Below are 17,467 nucleotides of genomic sequence, written 5' to 3'. Positions count from 1 at the left end.
GTTACTCTTCCTGTCTCCTAAATGGGCGTGGTTAGCTCTCCCTCCAATCACAGCCTGTTCTCCCTCTCCCTCCCTTGTTTTCTGAGACGGACAGGGCTCAAACAAAGTTAACTTTCTCTTGATCTGTGCAGATGATGTTCATTTTCCTCATTGACGACAATACATTCAGAGCTGCCGCAAGTCTCCTACGGGGGCGTGGTGCTGACGTCACTGAATCAGGAAGTGAGCTGAGTGGGGTATCTCGCTTTATCCAATATCTCAATACAACTAATGTTGTTGTTTTTCCGGTAATGACGTGCTCTTGTGGACTAGGCCTAAGTCAGAATTTATACTTCTGTGTTAAGTTGACGCCATACCAATGGCATAGGCTCTGCATCAACTTAGAGCCTACGCCATACCCTACGCTGTAGCCTGACGTGCACCTCTTCAGAACATGTTGCAGCGATGCAGACCTCCTGTCTATTTTTGTAAGCTGAAACCATTTCCCTCAGTGGAAACAAAACTCTTATTCATCTTAATTTCACAGATAAGAAACAATAAAATGTGAAGTAAAAAATAGCTTTTTAAATCTGTGTAATTTATCCTGGCTTCATATGAGTAGAGGAAATCTCTGCTCCTCGCTAGGCTAATTTATACAATGAAAAATGCCATTGGCTTGTGCTAATAACGTTAGCATGTTATATTCGTTTGGAAAACATATTTAGTATAAAACTAGTAGTAACTAGTATAAAAGTTGTTTTGTCGGTGAACCTTGTGGGTTGTAATGATGCCTAATTTTATAATGTTACCTTTGTTAAATGTTGCTGCTGTCCCTGGTTAGTTCGATAGCTGCTAGGCTAATTTATACAATGTAAAATGCCATAGACTTGTGCTAAAACATTAGCGTGTTATATTGGTGGGGAAAATGTGTCCAGCAAGAGACAACTGTTTGTCTGTGAATTCTGGGAGTTATAGTGAAGCCGATTTGAGTACTTGTGTTTGAAACTGTAGCTGAGTCATGTTTAATGTGTGTTATGGTTGTGTTTTGGATCATCTAAACTTCCCAACACTTCACAGAAACCCCACCGCTGACTAGCGTTTTGGAGGTGTAACTGCAGAGCGACACAGACACACCACCGCACAAGTATAAATGCTCACAACAGCGTAGATGATGTGCGTAGGCTATGACTTGCAGCGTCAGACACTGAACAAAAAAAAAGGCACCCTTTAACGTCGGCATGATACCATTATAGTTTAACAGTGCTTGGGGGCATCAGGGGGAAATGCAGTGGAACATGAACAAAGGTTAAGGCAGTAAAAGTTCAAGTAGAGCAGGTAGGATGGGTGGTGAATGGGTCCAACAAACACTGACTTTCACCCAGGAGAGCGGTGTTTGTGTCCCTTAAGATTCTACAGCCAAACCCTGTCCTTTTTTTTTTAAACCCCACCATGTGCGTTAGTTGTTGGAGGAAGAAAAAAAAACGTCACTATGGGTTGTTCTACTGATGTAGTGGATTTATTTTGATTTATTTAAATTTCCTGTGAAAACGGGTGTACTTTGTAAGAAGACAATGAATGCAACACGCAGAACTTGACATGGCATCCCAGAATGTCAACAACCAACGCACCCAGGGTACCTTTTGTGTCGTATCTGGACACGGAGGGTCCATGACCAAACACTGATCTGTGGTAAGGTTGGAGTGAGAATGTGTTGAATTTTTTTTTGTTTTGCTGCTAATTATTAAAATAAGTCTGGGAGCAGGTAGCAACAATAACAACACACCGTTGAACCACATTAGGCTAAACTAACATTACACATGGATGGGATATCAGTGGTTCAGACATCATATTTCTATACATGAAAGCATTTGGTCAACTACAGATGGCATATTTGGGGGATGAATGTGGTTTAGTCATGCTTTTATAAGTTTGTAGAGAGTTTAATTTGTGTTGAAATCTGCATCTCTTTGTTCTGGGAGAAATCTCTAAGCTTTCATGCGAGGCAAACACTGCTAATCTAGTCACCAGCACATCAGCTTTACTGTTAACATGGCAGCTCTCAGGCCTGCATGCGAGCACGCAGCCCTCCTTTTTGTCCCAAGATTAACATTTCATATGATCGCTCCTGACAGATGATTTTCTTTCAGAGGCCCCCTGAAGGATAACCAAAAGGCAGCACTTTCTGCCTAAAGTCACTTTCTCTGTTAGGGAACTTGTGCACAACTTCTCCGCAGAGTTGACACTTTCCATTTCGCACTGGGGCTGCTTTTGTGAAAGCTTTGTGGGAGCAGTCTGAGCGGTAGTTCAGCGTTTTTAGGAGCAAACCGGGGCAGACAACCGAGCCAAGAGTAGATGTGCGGTTATGTCTTAAAGGGAGGGGCTTGAAGGGCTATTGAGTTTGGTTTTATCATTGAGTGTAGTGGAGGACCGACTGCAGACTGGCTCCCTCTCCTCTCCTCACACTCGACTCAGCAGCTCTACTTTGTCCCGTTAAGATCCACAGGTAAGCGCAACAGCAAAACTTTCAACCTCCTGCAAACTCTTACAGCTTCATAGACGTGATTAGGGATAAAGTGTGTGACGTGGTGATGTTTTAGAGGATGAAAATTCACTATATGACGATGGAAGATGATCACATTATGGGTCTCCACTGTGCGCATGGGTGCTGCTGCTGATACTTTCAGGATATGTTGGCTGTAAGCCGCTCCCTCTTTGTGCGCCAACACTTCACTAAAGGCAAAGTAAACTCATGATTGTGAGCTATAATAAACTTTTCTATGGGCCGAGCAGTGACGCTGTCATGTTCATGTTTTGTTAACCGCGGGGCAACACAAAGAAAAGCATATGTCCACTCCTGTAATGCGCGCTCAGCCCTTCAGGGCGGGGGGTGTCTCCAAACCCCCGGCCAGCCTCTGCAGCTACATGTCGGTTACATGCTGCAAATATGCCTCAAGTTCATATCACATGTTTTTGGTTGTTGGTAATATTCATAGCATCCTCTAAAAATAAAGTAAGGTTGGGCTCTCAGTGCTCAGTGTGGAAAAACCTGTTGAAATGTGACATGTGGAAGGTGTACAAAGTTGGCTATAGGCAAGGATGAGCCCCATATGGCTCCCAGCACACCGCATGCCCCTCAAGCATCAAATCTGACCATAAGATCATGCTGAGATACAGAAGGCAATTGTCCTTTAGGTGTATGAGCTTTAAACACATCCAGCATCTCCTGCAGACAAAGCCACGGGGCAGTGTTGCAAAAAAAAAAAAAAAAAAGGCAAGGCCTGCTCACTGGCAGATGAATCCACTTCTCATCGTTTCGAGGTATCACATTCTTTGCAATCCCACCAACCCCTGAGGCAAAAGGCTCTCTTCAGCTCTCATTGTACGTGAGTTGGCCAGCAAGTCTTTTGATCTCGGCTTTATTACATAGTAGTATCTGTGAAATGGAAGCATGGAAAATGGGAGAGGGTGGAGGGAGGGAGCTGCACAGGGTAGATCTGTAAGTCTTTTTTTTTCTTTTCTTTTTTTGAATGCTTTCGGGGCCAGAGACAGCATAGTAATTGTCCATGAAACTGTATCTGATAAGTTGGGCAGTGTTTGGAAAACACGTGGAGAGTGCCCTCCGCTCCTTATAAGGTGCAGGCCCAACCTGGTGACAGGTGATTGGAATAGCCTCTGGAATGCAGTGCATAACAGTCTGTGAGCACAGAGGTTACCAACATTTTTGGTGTGGTGTGTCCCCACAGCCCTGACAGATGAACTAAAGTACCCCTTCATGGCCACCGCCCCTCATATTCAAAATGATAATTTGGACTGATTACAAACTGGATGCTGTTTAACATTGTATGTTATGTAAAACTGCATATTGTTACAACAACTTCTTCAAACAACTAAACTCCAGTACAAACTAAAGTTAATGTTGGTTTTGTTACATTAACATTTGTTGGCCTATGACTGAGAAGCTCAATATTTCATCAATTTATTTATTTATGACTTTTAGCTAACTGTTTTAACTGTTTAGCCAGGACTTCTCCCTACCAGTCAGGGTTCAAACTTGACTTTTTGGCTTACTAGCCAAGTGGCTAGTAAGCTTTAAAAATCCACTGGCCAAATTTTTTTTTTCACTAGCCAAAAATCATAAATAGCATTTTGGTATATTTTCAATGTGTTATTACTATAATAAACTCGAGCAATTCTCAAAATACAATATTAGCATAATTTTGTGTGGAATTAAGAAATGAGTCAAATTTGATTGTTTAAAATACTTTATTAAAACATACTTTGCTTAATAAGCTTTACATTAAATATATCAACTCATTGTTATATATACTATATATATATTATATATATAGTATCGAGCAACTTGTTAGCAACCGCCTTTTTTACGACCCATAAACGCTACAAAATTCACAAGTAGGGTATTTACTGACGTGTTTTATGTCGTAGAACAAAACCTGAAACTCGCTTAAGCTTTTGTTAACCACACACCTTATTTGAGGTATTTTACCAAAATCCCATTCAAAAAACCTATTGACTTTTAGACGAGAGAACCGGAAGTGCTAAAAGCGCTGACAGAGTTCTGGGGTTTACTGGCACACTCTATTTATCAGTTACTTTTAGCTAACTATTGCAACTATTCATCAGTTACTTTAAGCTGTTTCGACTGTTTCTCCATTACTTTTAGTTAAATATTGCAACCACTCATCAGTTATGTAGAGCTAAATGTTTCGACTGTTTGTCCATTACTTTTAGCTAACTATTGCAACTATTCATCAGTTATATTAACCGAAATGTTTCGACTGTTTATCCATTACTTTAAGCTAACTATTGCAACTATTTATCAGTTATATTAAGCTAACTGTTTTGACAGTTTCTCCATTACTTTTAGCTAACTATTGCAACTGGTTATCAGTTATGTTAAGTGAAATGTTTCAACTGTTTACCCATTATTTTTAGCTAACTGTTGAAATTATTTTCAGTTACATTAAGCTAACTGTTTTGACAGTTTCTCCATTACTTTTAGCTAACTATTGCAACTGGTTATCAGCTATGGTAACCGAAATGTTTCAACTGTTTACCCATTATTTTTAGCTAACTGTTGAAATTATTTTCAGTTACATTAAGCTAACTGATTTGACTGTTTATCCATTACTTTAAGCTAACCATTGCAAAGCTCATATAGTGTAAAGCAAAGTGTCCTAGCAAACTATTTGAAGTGTTTATCCATTAGTTAGGGCTGGGTGATATGGAGAAAATCAAATATCAAGATATTTTTGACCAATACATCATTATCCATATTGTGGAAATATTGTAAGGTTAGTGCTTTCACAAAATGCTGAAACACAATGAGATTTGTGATAAATAATCATTAGTAATGTGGATATGATAATGGAGATAATGTAACCTTTTAAACCAAGAGAAGACAGACAAATGGTAGGCTTAGCCTGCATCTATTTTTTTAATACCTTGCTAAAATTTCACTTGGGTATATGATAATCAAGGTACTTGTTTGCGAAACTACCCCTAATTCAGTGTTAGATGTAAACTATGTTTTTCCCTCCTGTCTCATTTTGCTGTTGTTGACTGACTGTTAACAGTCCTGTAGTGTTATCCCCACCTTGTGCAGTTGCCATGTTTTTCAGCTCAACTGCCTGTTCCAGGTTTCAAAAGTAGAGACTGACCTTTTTGTTGCATGATGTGTACTACATATCAGACATTAAAACAGCATTTTGACAGTATTGCAGGGCTAAATCATATCATCAGGATTTCCAAATACCCTGGTATATCGTGCCGTGACACCACCTAAGCCTAATATCTAGTCTCATAACACAATATTAAAATCTATGTATATTCCAGACCTCCTTTTAGCTTACTGTTTCAACTGTTTTTCCATTACTTTAAGTCAACTGTTAAGACTTCTCTGCTCGTAACCTTACTACTTTTCATGCAGTTCCATTCACAGTAGTGTTCTGGTGTTACAGCTGACTCAATATGTATATCTTTTAAATCAAATCCTGATTTCTGTTTCATCAAATTAGTTGAGCTATTTTATCTTTCTAAGTTCTTAATAGCCACTGTGTAAGTATTTCATGGGATACAAGCACTACTAAAGAAAATCAGTTTTTGCATACATGTTTAGATGCATATAAACTCTCAAACAGCTATTTTTGGGCTGAAACACACACGGAAAATTGTGGGCTTTGCTCTAAAATACATCTAGTGCTTTGTAGTGTACTTAGGAAGGGGGTTTTATAATTGGCACGATATGATATGGGTGCACAAGAATCTGGAGGTAATTGCACAGAGTGATAACAGGGGTTTGGCAGTGTGGGGCGAGAGCCAGGGCCAGGGTTAGGGCTGGGCGGGCAGGATGTAGGGAACACTGCCATGCATTTCCGGAGTCTGGCTCTGGACTGCACAGTGTGGTGAAGGCTTCTAGTTACTGTACGCTGGCTCCCGCTCCCTCTCCCTCCCTTCTCTCATACACTTGATTAAAGTTAAATGTTGGATCAGGTAATTATTGAACCTCATTCTCAACATAATCAACATGTGCTAAAGCATGGGGCATTCATGAATCTGCCCGTGTGCAGTTGTGTGTTAACATGCATGCAGTATATGTGGGTGTGTTGTTATAGTTTGATCCTAGATTCTCATAATCCACCACAGTATCAAGTTCCAAAGCAAGAATCCAGAGTTTCCTCGCAAAGCAATAGTTTCTTACCACGGCTGAGCTAAGGCAGCCAACCAAGTGGCAAACTGAATTTGAATAGAATGGAAAACTGGCAGAGGAGACTTTCTAACACACATGATCAGACTGTACTGTTCTTTTTTTAATAGATGTTTACCTATACTGTGTTTGGTGTGTAGGCTTTCCAAATGTGGTCCAGTTTCCAGTGATGGCATGCTGACATGTCAGTCCAAACATACATTGTTTCTGCACAGCAGGTGCCAGAGCTATTTTCTGCTTTCTTCTCATAACAGACCGGTGAAACTATGTCAAGCATGTTTCCTGTGTTCCAGTCTTTGGCTTAATTTTATGCAGATTTGTTTGTCCTGAGTATATGCTTTGAGATAGAGATGCTGTGCCAGCGTGCAGAACCACAGGCAAAATGAGTGCTCTCTGTTTTATCAGTGGTGTCTTTGTCATCAGTGTCCACCAGTTGCCTTATACAAAGTTAGGTTTTAGGTTTGTGTCTTCTGGACAACAGCAAGAGTAGGACAGGGTTCAGCTCATTTGAAGTGATTGTGATTGACGTGCAGCTAGCGCTCATGGGACTCTGGCCCTGGACTGGAGCCCCACAGCGTACTCGTTCTGTTCCCCCCTCGTCTTTGAATTTGATAGCATGTAATTTGAATGCGCAGCATCCAGAACCGCACACTAAGTTGTATAATATGGTGAGCTTGGATGGACGGGCAGATCTCAAGTTGGAAAAGAATTCTTAACTCTTTCACCGGGTAGCGACGGTCAACAGACGGTAGGCAAATAACTGGTAGTGCTGCCTAATTGCTTGTGAAGTCGCACGAGGGCATGAAACCTTAGAGGATGTTTATTTAGGTCCTGGAAAATATGTCGTAAGAGTTTTGCAGATGTTTGTGATATACATTTAAAATTACTGTTATTTAAAAAAGAAAAACCTCTTTCCTCATTATGCAGCTAAGATGACATGGAACACTTCTGTAGAGGAATATCAACGGTGCTCTTGGATGTTCTGGTGTTTTTTTTTCACTGCACAATTAGACTCTGGTTGTCTCTTGGGTGATGGAGAATGCTTACTCTCATTTCCCCCCCCTCTTCTAGCCGACCCACACCCCAGCCTTTAATAGATTCACCACCAAACAAAGTCTTATTTAATCAAACCACATTTTGCAAAGCTATTTTCAAGCCACAGATTCAATACATACACATGCATGAAGAATTTTATAATGATCCTTCCTCCCAGGATCTGTATCTTTGCTTCCTTTCTTTCCAAACTATTTCCCAAACTTTGATTCTCCTGACTGAAGCAGTCATGTGGGCATGAAAGACCTGCGTTTGAATTCCTCTGGGCTTTAGTCACACTCTGATGAAGAGGGTTTGTTAGATCAGCCTCTCGCTCGTGTCGTTTTCTGACTTTAAAGTGCTATCACTCAAGGCCAGATTGCCTAATAGACAGCATGGCATGTCGGTGTTGGTAATTGGCATATTGGCCCGCCATCTGCTAGTTGCCAGATGCCAAGCTCTGCCAGAAGTTTCATAGCTATAAAAAGACTATTGTATTCCCCCCCACCCTCTAACTAAATCTTTAGCTTTTTTACTGGGTGATGATTTAATTCATGAGGCAGCTTTGTTTCATATCTTAAAAGGTAAAACCTCCTCTCTTACTCACGTGGTCTACATTTCATGGGGTTTTTGTGGATGATTGATTGTGCGAAAGTGAGGTCAGCGCTCCGAAGCAGCGCTTCTGATGTCATCCTACAAAGATGCATGTTCTCCCCATTCGTTCCCCAAAGCGGGCTATTCGGAGAAGTGTACAACGTTGTTAAGAGGGACATTTAGCCTTTGGGCTTCTTCTCATCTGATAAAACAAGCACAGGAAATGTCTCTGTTAGCTGATTGGCCTTGTGTTTTCCTTCGCCGTCCTCCCACTGGGACCTCAGACGTGCACAGTGTGTCCCTGTGGCAGAGCAACCACCTTACTTGTCTCTCTCCTAACAGCTTCATTAACTTTCCCTTCGCCTCTCTCCTCTCCTTTAACACCAATCTATTCTACCTCAGCCCTTTTCTCCCAAAAAGAAATGATTGCTATAACGTTCATTCTCACTTTCAACCTACTTCTTCTCTCCGCCAGATTTCCATTCTTTCCTCCCTGTCCTCTCTTCACCTCCCCCCCTCCCCCCCCTTCTCCGCTCAGCCTCTCGTCTTCCTCCCATAGCGTCCCAAAACTAAACAAACATTGCTAATCAAGAGCCTGTCAAATCACCTTTTAAAAGTCCCATATTTTACAGTAATGGGGAATTAAGGGAACGTGGAGGTAATAAGGTGATGTAAATCCCAGTGGTGTGTGTGAAAAATACCATTGAGTGTAAACACATGACCGCTGAGGTCATGTGTTTACACAGTCAGCGAGGTTAACCGCTCTATGAATCGCACGGGGGAAAACAGACAGGGCAGTGTGTGGGTCAGTTATAGGCCTGTTGGATTTATACTTGTGGCCATAGAGGCGCTGCATGTGCTGAAGTGTGTATGGCGAATGTGAGGGACAGCTCGGAGAGTCCACATTGGATGCCTGCCATCATGGGAGTGAGAACTGGCGAGAGCGAGATCGGGCTCGTATTTGGTAATGATGGAAGTGTGGACTTACCTCATACACATAAAACAATCACTGTGTCCTTACATGGCTGTTCACATGAGTCAGACTTCTACTGTAATTGTGTTTCTTTGGAAGAGCTTCAAAGTTGAAATTATGTTTTATTCCAACAACGTTCTCAGTATTTTAACATTTATTTTAAGTCTTGGTGTCAAATCTAAGGAGACTGCGATGTTGTCGAATGGAACTTGTTAATATATTCAGGAAAGTGACTAATTATTATTTTCACCATTCAATCTGACCGTTTTTTCGTGATTAATAACTTAGTTGTTCAGCTCAAGAATCTAAGGTTATATTTTCAAATTAGTTTATTTGTTTGACTAACAGTCCACCCAAAGAAATTAAATTTGCAGTAGTTAAAAACTGATAAAACAGGAAGTTCTCACATTTGTGTAGGTGGAACCAGTAAAGTTTTAGCATCTTAAACTTTAGGCTGCATTACATGTTTTGTTGGCCACTTGGGGACAACAGAAACAATCTGTAAACACTTCACTGACGTACAGTATTATCATTTAAAGGAGCTATATGTAAGAAATGTAAAGCAAATAGTCATAAAATCCTCCTAATATGTCATAGAGACTAAGGAATAATGTTCATATAACATACTGATCTCATCGACAACAATAGTACAGCCAGAATATTCACATTTAAAAAACATTTTTGCGATCTTCAAATCATGTTTATGCTTTGAATTTGTGTTTTGGCCTGTTGCGCCACCCACCGCCGTCTACCAGTCACGCAGTCAGTAGAGTCTCAGCATCTGAACTACGGACACGACTCGCGGCAGTATTTTGAATTTGAGTGCAGTAACCGTTTTGGCCACATTCTTACATACAGCGCCTTTAAGTGAATATGGCCAATGTTAGCAAACATGACAATATTATCATTCATTTGGAATAATAATTCAAATAAGAATATATTTTTGGTCTGAATAGATTTGGGTACTACCATTTGAACTGATACAGGCACTGGTACCCAACGGTATCTTTTTTGGTACTTTGCTTTCTCTATAATAAAAGCTGCAGTTCTGCTTTTCTCTGTTTTTTTCTAATCACACGTGTCTGCTCATTTAGCAGTGACACTAGGTTAATACTAAAATAATACAGGAAAAATAGATGAAATGCGAAAACTATTTCTGCTTCGTGGCAGTTCTTCCTCTTGTCCAAACCCGGCGTTCTCATCCAGATGTCAATGTCACTGTCAATGTCAAGTTTATTTATACAGCACATTTAAAAGCCTAAGGCCAACCAAAGTGCTTTACAAGATGAAATCATCAGCACCAATAAACAATGCAAGCAGTATTGTACTCTAAGGTACCAACATTTGGCACCAATAGATTTAACGTGAATTGGTACTCAGTAGCACCAACAAAATGCGGTTGGTACCCTTAAAAGTACCAAGTTTGGTACCCAACGTTACACCTGACAAATGTAAGTCCAGTGCTCTGTCTCCTTGTAGCTCTGTTTGTGGTCTCCACCAACTCCTGGAGTAAATAATACTCCCCTATGTTCATTAGCCAGTAATCAGCTTTATCTGCTGTTTGGTGCTGGGCAGGTCATGACTAATGGGTTTATTTGAACCTCTTTTGTGGGTAAAAGCTACCTGATGCATCTGGAAGTAGCAATTATGAAAGTGGCATGAGTTTATAGTTGTGGCCTTGATAACCAAAACAAGGAGCTAAAAGATGCTAAAATTCTATGCTGCGCTGCAAAGTAGGGCTTCACAATGTAAGGAAAATATGTGACAATGTTGAATATAATGACAATGATGTTACTTGAGATAAACAGATATTAAAGTGTACTCAGTTCTTCACTTCCACCTGTGCTTGTGCCACGCCATCTCTCCTGTATTCAAAATAGTGACAGACGACCAACGTGCAGTTCATCTCGGCAATCGCACTTTCGTCTGTCAGCCATGCAGAGTAGTACGGCAGCACTGGTCTAATAAACCTCACTTGCAAGTCTGCAGATTCTGACCAATCAGATGATGCCTAGCAGGGAGGGCTCTGTCTGATTGGCAGGAACGTATCACATGAAATAGTGCATACAAACAGAATGTAATTTAATACGTTGGTACTTACTTGAAGTACAATATAGCAGTCTTTCTCATGTGTAGCACGCAAGTTGACAACGCAATGACGTTACATTGTTCAGCCCTACTGCAGAGTTACAGTTATGGTTGGGCTCGTCGCTAAGAGAAACACCTTTTAAGAACCACACGCTGTAGTTACTTGATACATTGTTGATATAGAAACATTAATTATAACAGTTTTAGACCATTCATCAACAATCAAAAGTGTGGGTGACTGGTTTTCTTTTGGTCAGGTTCTCATTTAATCAACTCATTTCAACACTAAATAAAACTTTATTAATTCACAACATTTCTCAAACCTTTCTGGGTCTGGTATCTGAAGTCAGACTCTGCACATGTGTCTTTTCGCAGGGCACATTGTTTGAAATGGTCCGCATCCATCTTTCCCACCTGAATAAGCCAGTCAGGCAGCAGCACAGTCTGAGGTCTGTGTTGGGGCTGCAGTCGGGAGCAGCGGTAATTGTTTAAGAGTGCATTTATAGAGTGTACTCTTTGTGCCTCCTAATCAGAAGCATACTCAGGCATTTACATACGAGCCTTGGAGGATTGCTCAGGAATGCATTACACGCAAGGCAAGAGGACGGGAGGGTAAGAAAGCCGGCTCTAGTGGGCCACTCCGCTGTTGCCATTTCTTTCCACTTCACATGTCACTGCCCTGTAGGGAGGGGGTGAGATAAGTTGTGTGTGTGTGTGTGTGTGTGTGGGTGTGGGTGTGGGTGTGGGTGTGGGGCGTGGGGGTGAAAGTGATTAAGCCTGAAGATCAAAAGCACAGCTGCTGATGCAAAGCCTTAACACCAATAATAAATGTAGGGTATGTGTCTATATTTGTGTCTTTGGGACAACAATACCCACTATTTCTCAAAAAAGTAGAAATCCAATGCTCTCATCTGTCTATCTATGAGACCTTTATAGATTAGATCTGTTTCTGTGGATTCATTTCAGTATGCATTAGGTAATTTGTCAATTTTTCTCTCTGTACTTTAACTCAGGTCTGGCAAGGGGACAAGGAGAACAAAAATATGGCCTCAGAAAACCATTTTAATCAGACAGTCCTCCGCAGGGACAGAGGCTGGCATAGGAGAGCTCTTTACCTCATCAGAGCTCTGCCAGTGGTGATTGGGAGAAACACTCAGTCAGGTTTTTATTGAATAACCCCAGCTCTGTACTGGAGGGGCTTTACTGTAATAGAGCAGCTCTACGGCCGCTGAGGTGACAGCCAAATGGTACTTATTAAACTAAGGGCTGATTCATGCTATGTGCCCTACTGCAGTTTAACCTTGTTGGAGGCTTACGGTTTGGCTTTAATGCAGAGGTCCAGTCAGATTTTTTTATGAAAGAGATACATGTGTGTACGATTATCCCCTGATCAGATGGCAGAGTTCACAAATTTCCTACATGATAAAAGCACATGAACACAATCATTTGATAGCAATTCATTCTTCTTTCAATTTAAGCTGTAATATCCACTTGAACTACGTGTGTGTGTTTAGATGAGAGCTTTCTTAGAGATGCATGTTAGCACCTCGACAGGGATAATAGCTGCAGGTCCCGTCATCTCTGCCTATTTACCCAGTACACGGCTCGCAAATTGAGCATGACGTCTAATGGAGTGTGAGCGTGGATTAATTACCCCCGTATTTAGACTAATGGCTCCTTCTCCTCTGATTAATGATGACACGTGTCACACGGAGGAGGGCACAGCTAAAACATATGAACAGTTTTATGTGAAAATGAGATATCTGCCATTTGGATATTATGGTGTTTATATAAAAGTGCTCTTTGTTTTTACTGCTATTAAGTCATGAATCATTCAGCGCCCCTTTACTGGAAGTATGGCATCACGAAAAGAGAATGTAGCTGTAAACGTCCTGTGATTTCAAATAAAAAGCAATGAACATAGTGACAAGTTTATATAAAGTTATATCGGCACCCTGAGGGTATGATGATTTGCAAGTGCGAGAGATGGATGACTTGCCACACTACAAAGATTTTTTAAATATAGCATTGATTATGATATTCAGGAGCAAAAGTGAAATTTACTATGATGACATGACAGATTTTTTAGGCCAGTGGTCAGTGACCAGTGCAAAGCATTTTCCCCATAGATCATCATTGTAAAAGAGACATCTGTGAAACTGTTGACAGGGCACCCCAAACTGCAAACAAGCTCAACTATCACTCTTGCTATTATGACTGTTTGATCCATAGAGGTTTTATATTTGTTAAACTTTATTCAATCTGAGAAAAACAATTTAAAAATCTGTGACATCATCACAATGTCCACGAATCAAGCAGGAACTCATGGGTGGGGCCATACTGTGCATATTCAGTTGACTGCACATCGTAGAAGTAAATACGGAAGCTAGGAATGCGTCAGGCAAGCCACTCCATTTGAATGAATAGGTGCCATCTTGGGGTTCGGTATCTGGCTTTTATTATACATTTATAGCAGACACACCATTGGTGTCCAGATCTTCGCAACTGGGAAAAGACTTACGGAGAATAGTGGCACTTTTCACTTGAAGTGTCGCCAACAAAGCTTCAGTTTCACAACATCAGCAACATCAGCAACATCAGCAACCAAGACTACAGATTTCCCGGATGTTAGCATATAGCTACATGTACATTAGCAGTTCTTGCAGTGGGGGAATGACAGTAGCAGAGAATAGCAGCACTTTCCACGGTGAAAATCACCAACAGATAAATAATAAGAAATTTAACTACATCGGCAACCAAGTTTACATGTTTTCCTGATGTTAGCATGTAGCTACATGTAGCAGTTGAGGCTACATAATGTAAAAACTTGCAGTAGCATACCTGGACAGGTGACATCGAAAGAAATCCAGCACATTGTGATCTTACACTGTAGCTACAGTAAACAACAGTCGCCAAGATATATATTGTGCTGAGCAGTTTGATGGTGCAGTATAAGGCCCTGTCTATACATATCCAGATATTTTTTAAAACAGATATTTTTTCACTCTCTTTTGAAATATATTTCTGTACACACAACCTACGTTTTACAAAATATTTCCATCTACACTAGGACGCAAAAACTACACCAAAGGCTTACCATACAGACAGTGTTGCTGCTGCGGAGCTGATGCAGAGCTGCCTGCTGCTATACTGTATTTCCACAATTTAAAGCCAGTCCTCCGCTCATTTATGAAGCCGTGCAAGCCACAAAAATCTAACTTACAAAAATATCTGCATACGTATAGACAGGGTCTGAACCATGTCAGTAATCTCTGGTGGACAGACTGAGTAATGGTAACACTGTTTATAAATTACCTAAAAACTTTGGTGTTTATGTAAGTCAGTTTCTTGTTATTTGCAAGACAGAATATACACTGTGATGGATATATCTGTAATAAACAAATACTGATAAGGCTCTACTTTCTGGTAGGCTGGTTGTATATATCTTGGTTTACTGACATGTTTTTTGGCCTGATTTGGCTTTATTTTTACGGGGTGTACATAAGCTAAAGCAGGAACAATACTTACAGAAGTGTTGTGGCAGATTTTGGCAGAATATGGTTTGTGCGAATGGTTTTAGGTGGATTGTTGATGGTTTGGGGGATCAGATGTTGTAAGATGGAACATATTCGGTCGAGTGCACCAGCAGGGATGGGATGGGGTGCTCACTCTGGCTGGCCTCATTAAACCTGCCCTAATGAGAAACAAAACACCCAGACGCCCCCCTAGAACAATGGGTTCTTGTTATCAAAGAGTCTGCGTCTCGTGTATGATGGAGTCTGGCTTGCGTCCCAGCAGATTTTTCATGAGGCTCCGTGTGCCAGTGTTGAGCCCCGAGCCCCGCAGTGCCACTCACTTCTGTGACAGCCACCTGGGAGACCACCTTGGAAAATGGGCCCCTATTAGTTCAGGTTAGACTTAATGACCAGTAATGGTACACCGGCCAAGCCAAACTGTGCAAAAGGGCTCCGGGCAGGCCGAAATGAAATACCAGTCACTCAAGCTCTGAACATAAACACAAGGTGGGTGGTGGGTGGGGGTGAATAGGTATGTCTGTAGGTGCGCATCTGTGTGTATGAGGGGGTTCAGACATGCATTTATGTGTTTGAGAGCAGAGGTGACCCAAAAGGAAGAGACAATTTTGGTGTGCGAGGAGATGGATGAACCCCCCATGGACAGATTATAGCTGCGGGGGTTCGGCTGTGGTTTTGGATTCATTCCCATTTAGCTCTGCTGCTTTGTGAACCAAATCTTATTTCCAGTTTAGCCATCAGCTAATAAAAAGCTTGCAGCAACTTCAACGGAGCAACCAGAGAAGCCTCCTAAGAGCACCGCTCAATTATTTACAATTTCATGGCTGTCTGAGATATGTGTTATTCTAATAAATTTAGGAATTAGGAGGCTTAAGTACCGCACATATATTAACCTCTAAAGCTGAATTTTATCCTCAATTTGGTGGTAAATGCCACATCATGCTAATGGCATTCAAAGATGATTGCGTCTTCCATGGTCTAAATAGTCTGTGGTCTACAATTAGCACTAAAAGTAAGAAACTTCACCATTTAAACTGGTATGATATGAGTCAATCAGCCACTGAATAAAATTACTCTTAGCTCCCAGGGAGTTTGAGCAGCAGAACTCGCAGGCCTGCAAAAGGCAGACAGAGAAACATAGTGTAATCTTCAATGAAAGAGACAAAGGCAGAGGAAGAGAGCGAGCTTTGTTATGTCTCATGAAGCTCTAGGGTTTCCTGGAATTTCTGGCAATGGATTCCAAAGTCACATAACCACAGAAAGAGAAGAAATAGAGACAGACGGGGGGTAACTCTCCTGAAGGACACAGTTCAAGGCGCTCTACTGACAATAGATGCTCTGCCACTGTACACTGCAGATATGAAGATCTCTAGTGTTTGCACTGGTGGTCACTTTTGCCTCTAGACTGACAGAAACAATGTACAAAGTACAAACACGCCTGCAGAGAGCGCAGAGTATAAGGTGACATACATTACCTGCTGTATACCTACAGATTAAAGACCCCGGCTCGGGCCTTTCACCTCGAGGGGGCGGGGCCGTAGATGTGTACCCGTCCAAGTTGGCTGCCTGCCACACTAATAATAACAGCCAGCACAGCCATGCACGAAAATGAGATCTGGTAAAGCTACTGAACTTTAGCCTTGTAGAGCCCTGAAAGGATTTGAGGTATGAGGAGAGTGGAATGTATTTTTTGGATGGAGAGGTAAGCTCTCTGTCACTTAGAGAATGTGCATCCGCTGATTCAAAAGCAATGCTAATGCTTTAAAACCGTAAAATTTAATACTGCGGACAAAAAAAACCCGCCACATTTTCCGCTGGGGTATGATATCTGTTGGGATTTTATCTTCGTCTCAATGAAAGAGCTTCACATTTCTAGTTCCTGGCATCATATCTGTCAACCGATGTAGGTGGACTGGGATTAGGACTGGTTTACTCCACTGATTTTTGTGCTGACTTCTGCAGTCCTTTGTCAAGAGCAATGCTCTGCCTTTTTCTATTACAGTACTGTTTCTTCCCTGTGCTGGTTGCACACTCGATATGTACCAGCTAACGCTTGGAGAGAAGAATTACTGTAAAATTCATGAAGTATTGAATTGAATCTCTTAGACAGACCTAAAAGTAGTATTGGACATTTTGTTATTAATGCAATGCAAAACCAATTCCTGCTGACTGCAGAGGGTGGTAGATTAATGTAAATGTGTAGTGCATGAAAGACAAAAAACACAAAGGAGAAGACAAACAAGATGCAGAGGTTTCACGTTGTTCAACAGTTGGTGATGGTACCACCAAGAGAGTAGCAATGTGCAAAAGGCAGGGGATAAGATGATTGCTAGCTGATGGTATTAATGCAGGTTTTATATATATATATATATATATATATATATATATATATATATATATATATATATATATATGTATATATGTATATATATATATATATATATATATATATATATAAGCTATGAAAATGTTTCATTAGAAAGGAAATGCTTTCAAGATGTTTGTTAGGCATTAAAGCTGCACTTTTCAAAAAATGTTACACAC

General features: G+C 40.9%; 1 protein-coding gene across 5 annotated transcripts in view; it reads left to right on the top strand.

Moving 5' to 3' along the window:
* Window positions 1–2,328: 2,328 nt before the first annotated feature.
* Window positions 2,329–17,467, top strand: part of cald1a (caldesmon 1a) — a 90,230-nt gene continuing 75,091 nt past the window's right edge. For 3 of the 5 annotated variants that reach the window (XR_007448333.1, XM_049566135.1, XM_049566132.1), the window contains exon 1: window positions 2,329–2,482. The gene's annotated coding sequence lies outside the window, so the exon portion shown is untranslated. The remainder of the gene's footprint in view (window positions 2,483–17,467) is intronic. The other 2 variants (XM_049566137.1, XM_049566136.1) reach the window with 1 other exon arrangement.

This window comes from Epinephelus fuscoguttatus, linkage group LG22 (genome assembly GCF_011397635.1).
Source record: "Epinephelus fuscoguttatus linkage group LG22, E.fuscoguttatus.final_Chr_v1".
Lineage (NCBI taxonomy): Eukaryota > Metazoa > Chordata > Actinopteri > Perciformes > Serranidae > Epinephelus > Epinephelus fuscoguttatus.
Note: the sequence above shows the minus strand (reverse complement) of the source record. Positions and strands in the feature narration are given on the sequence as shown.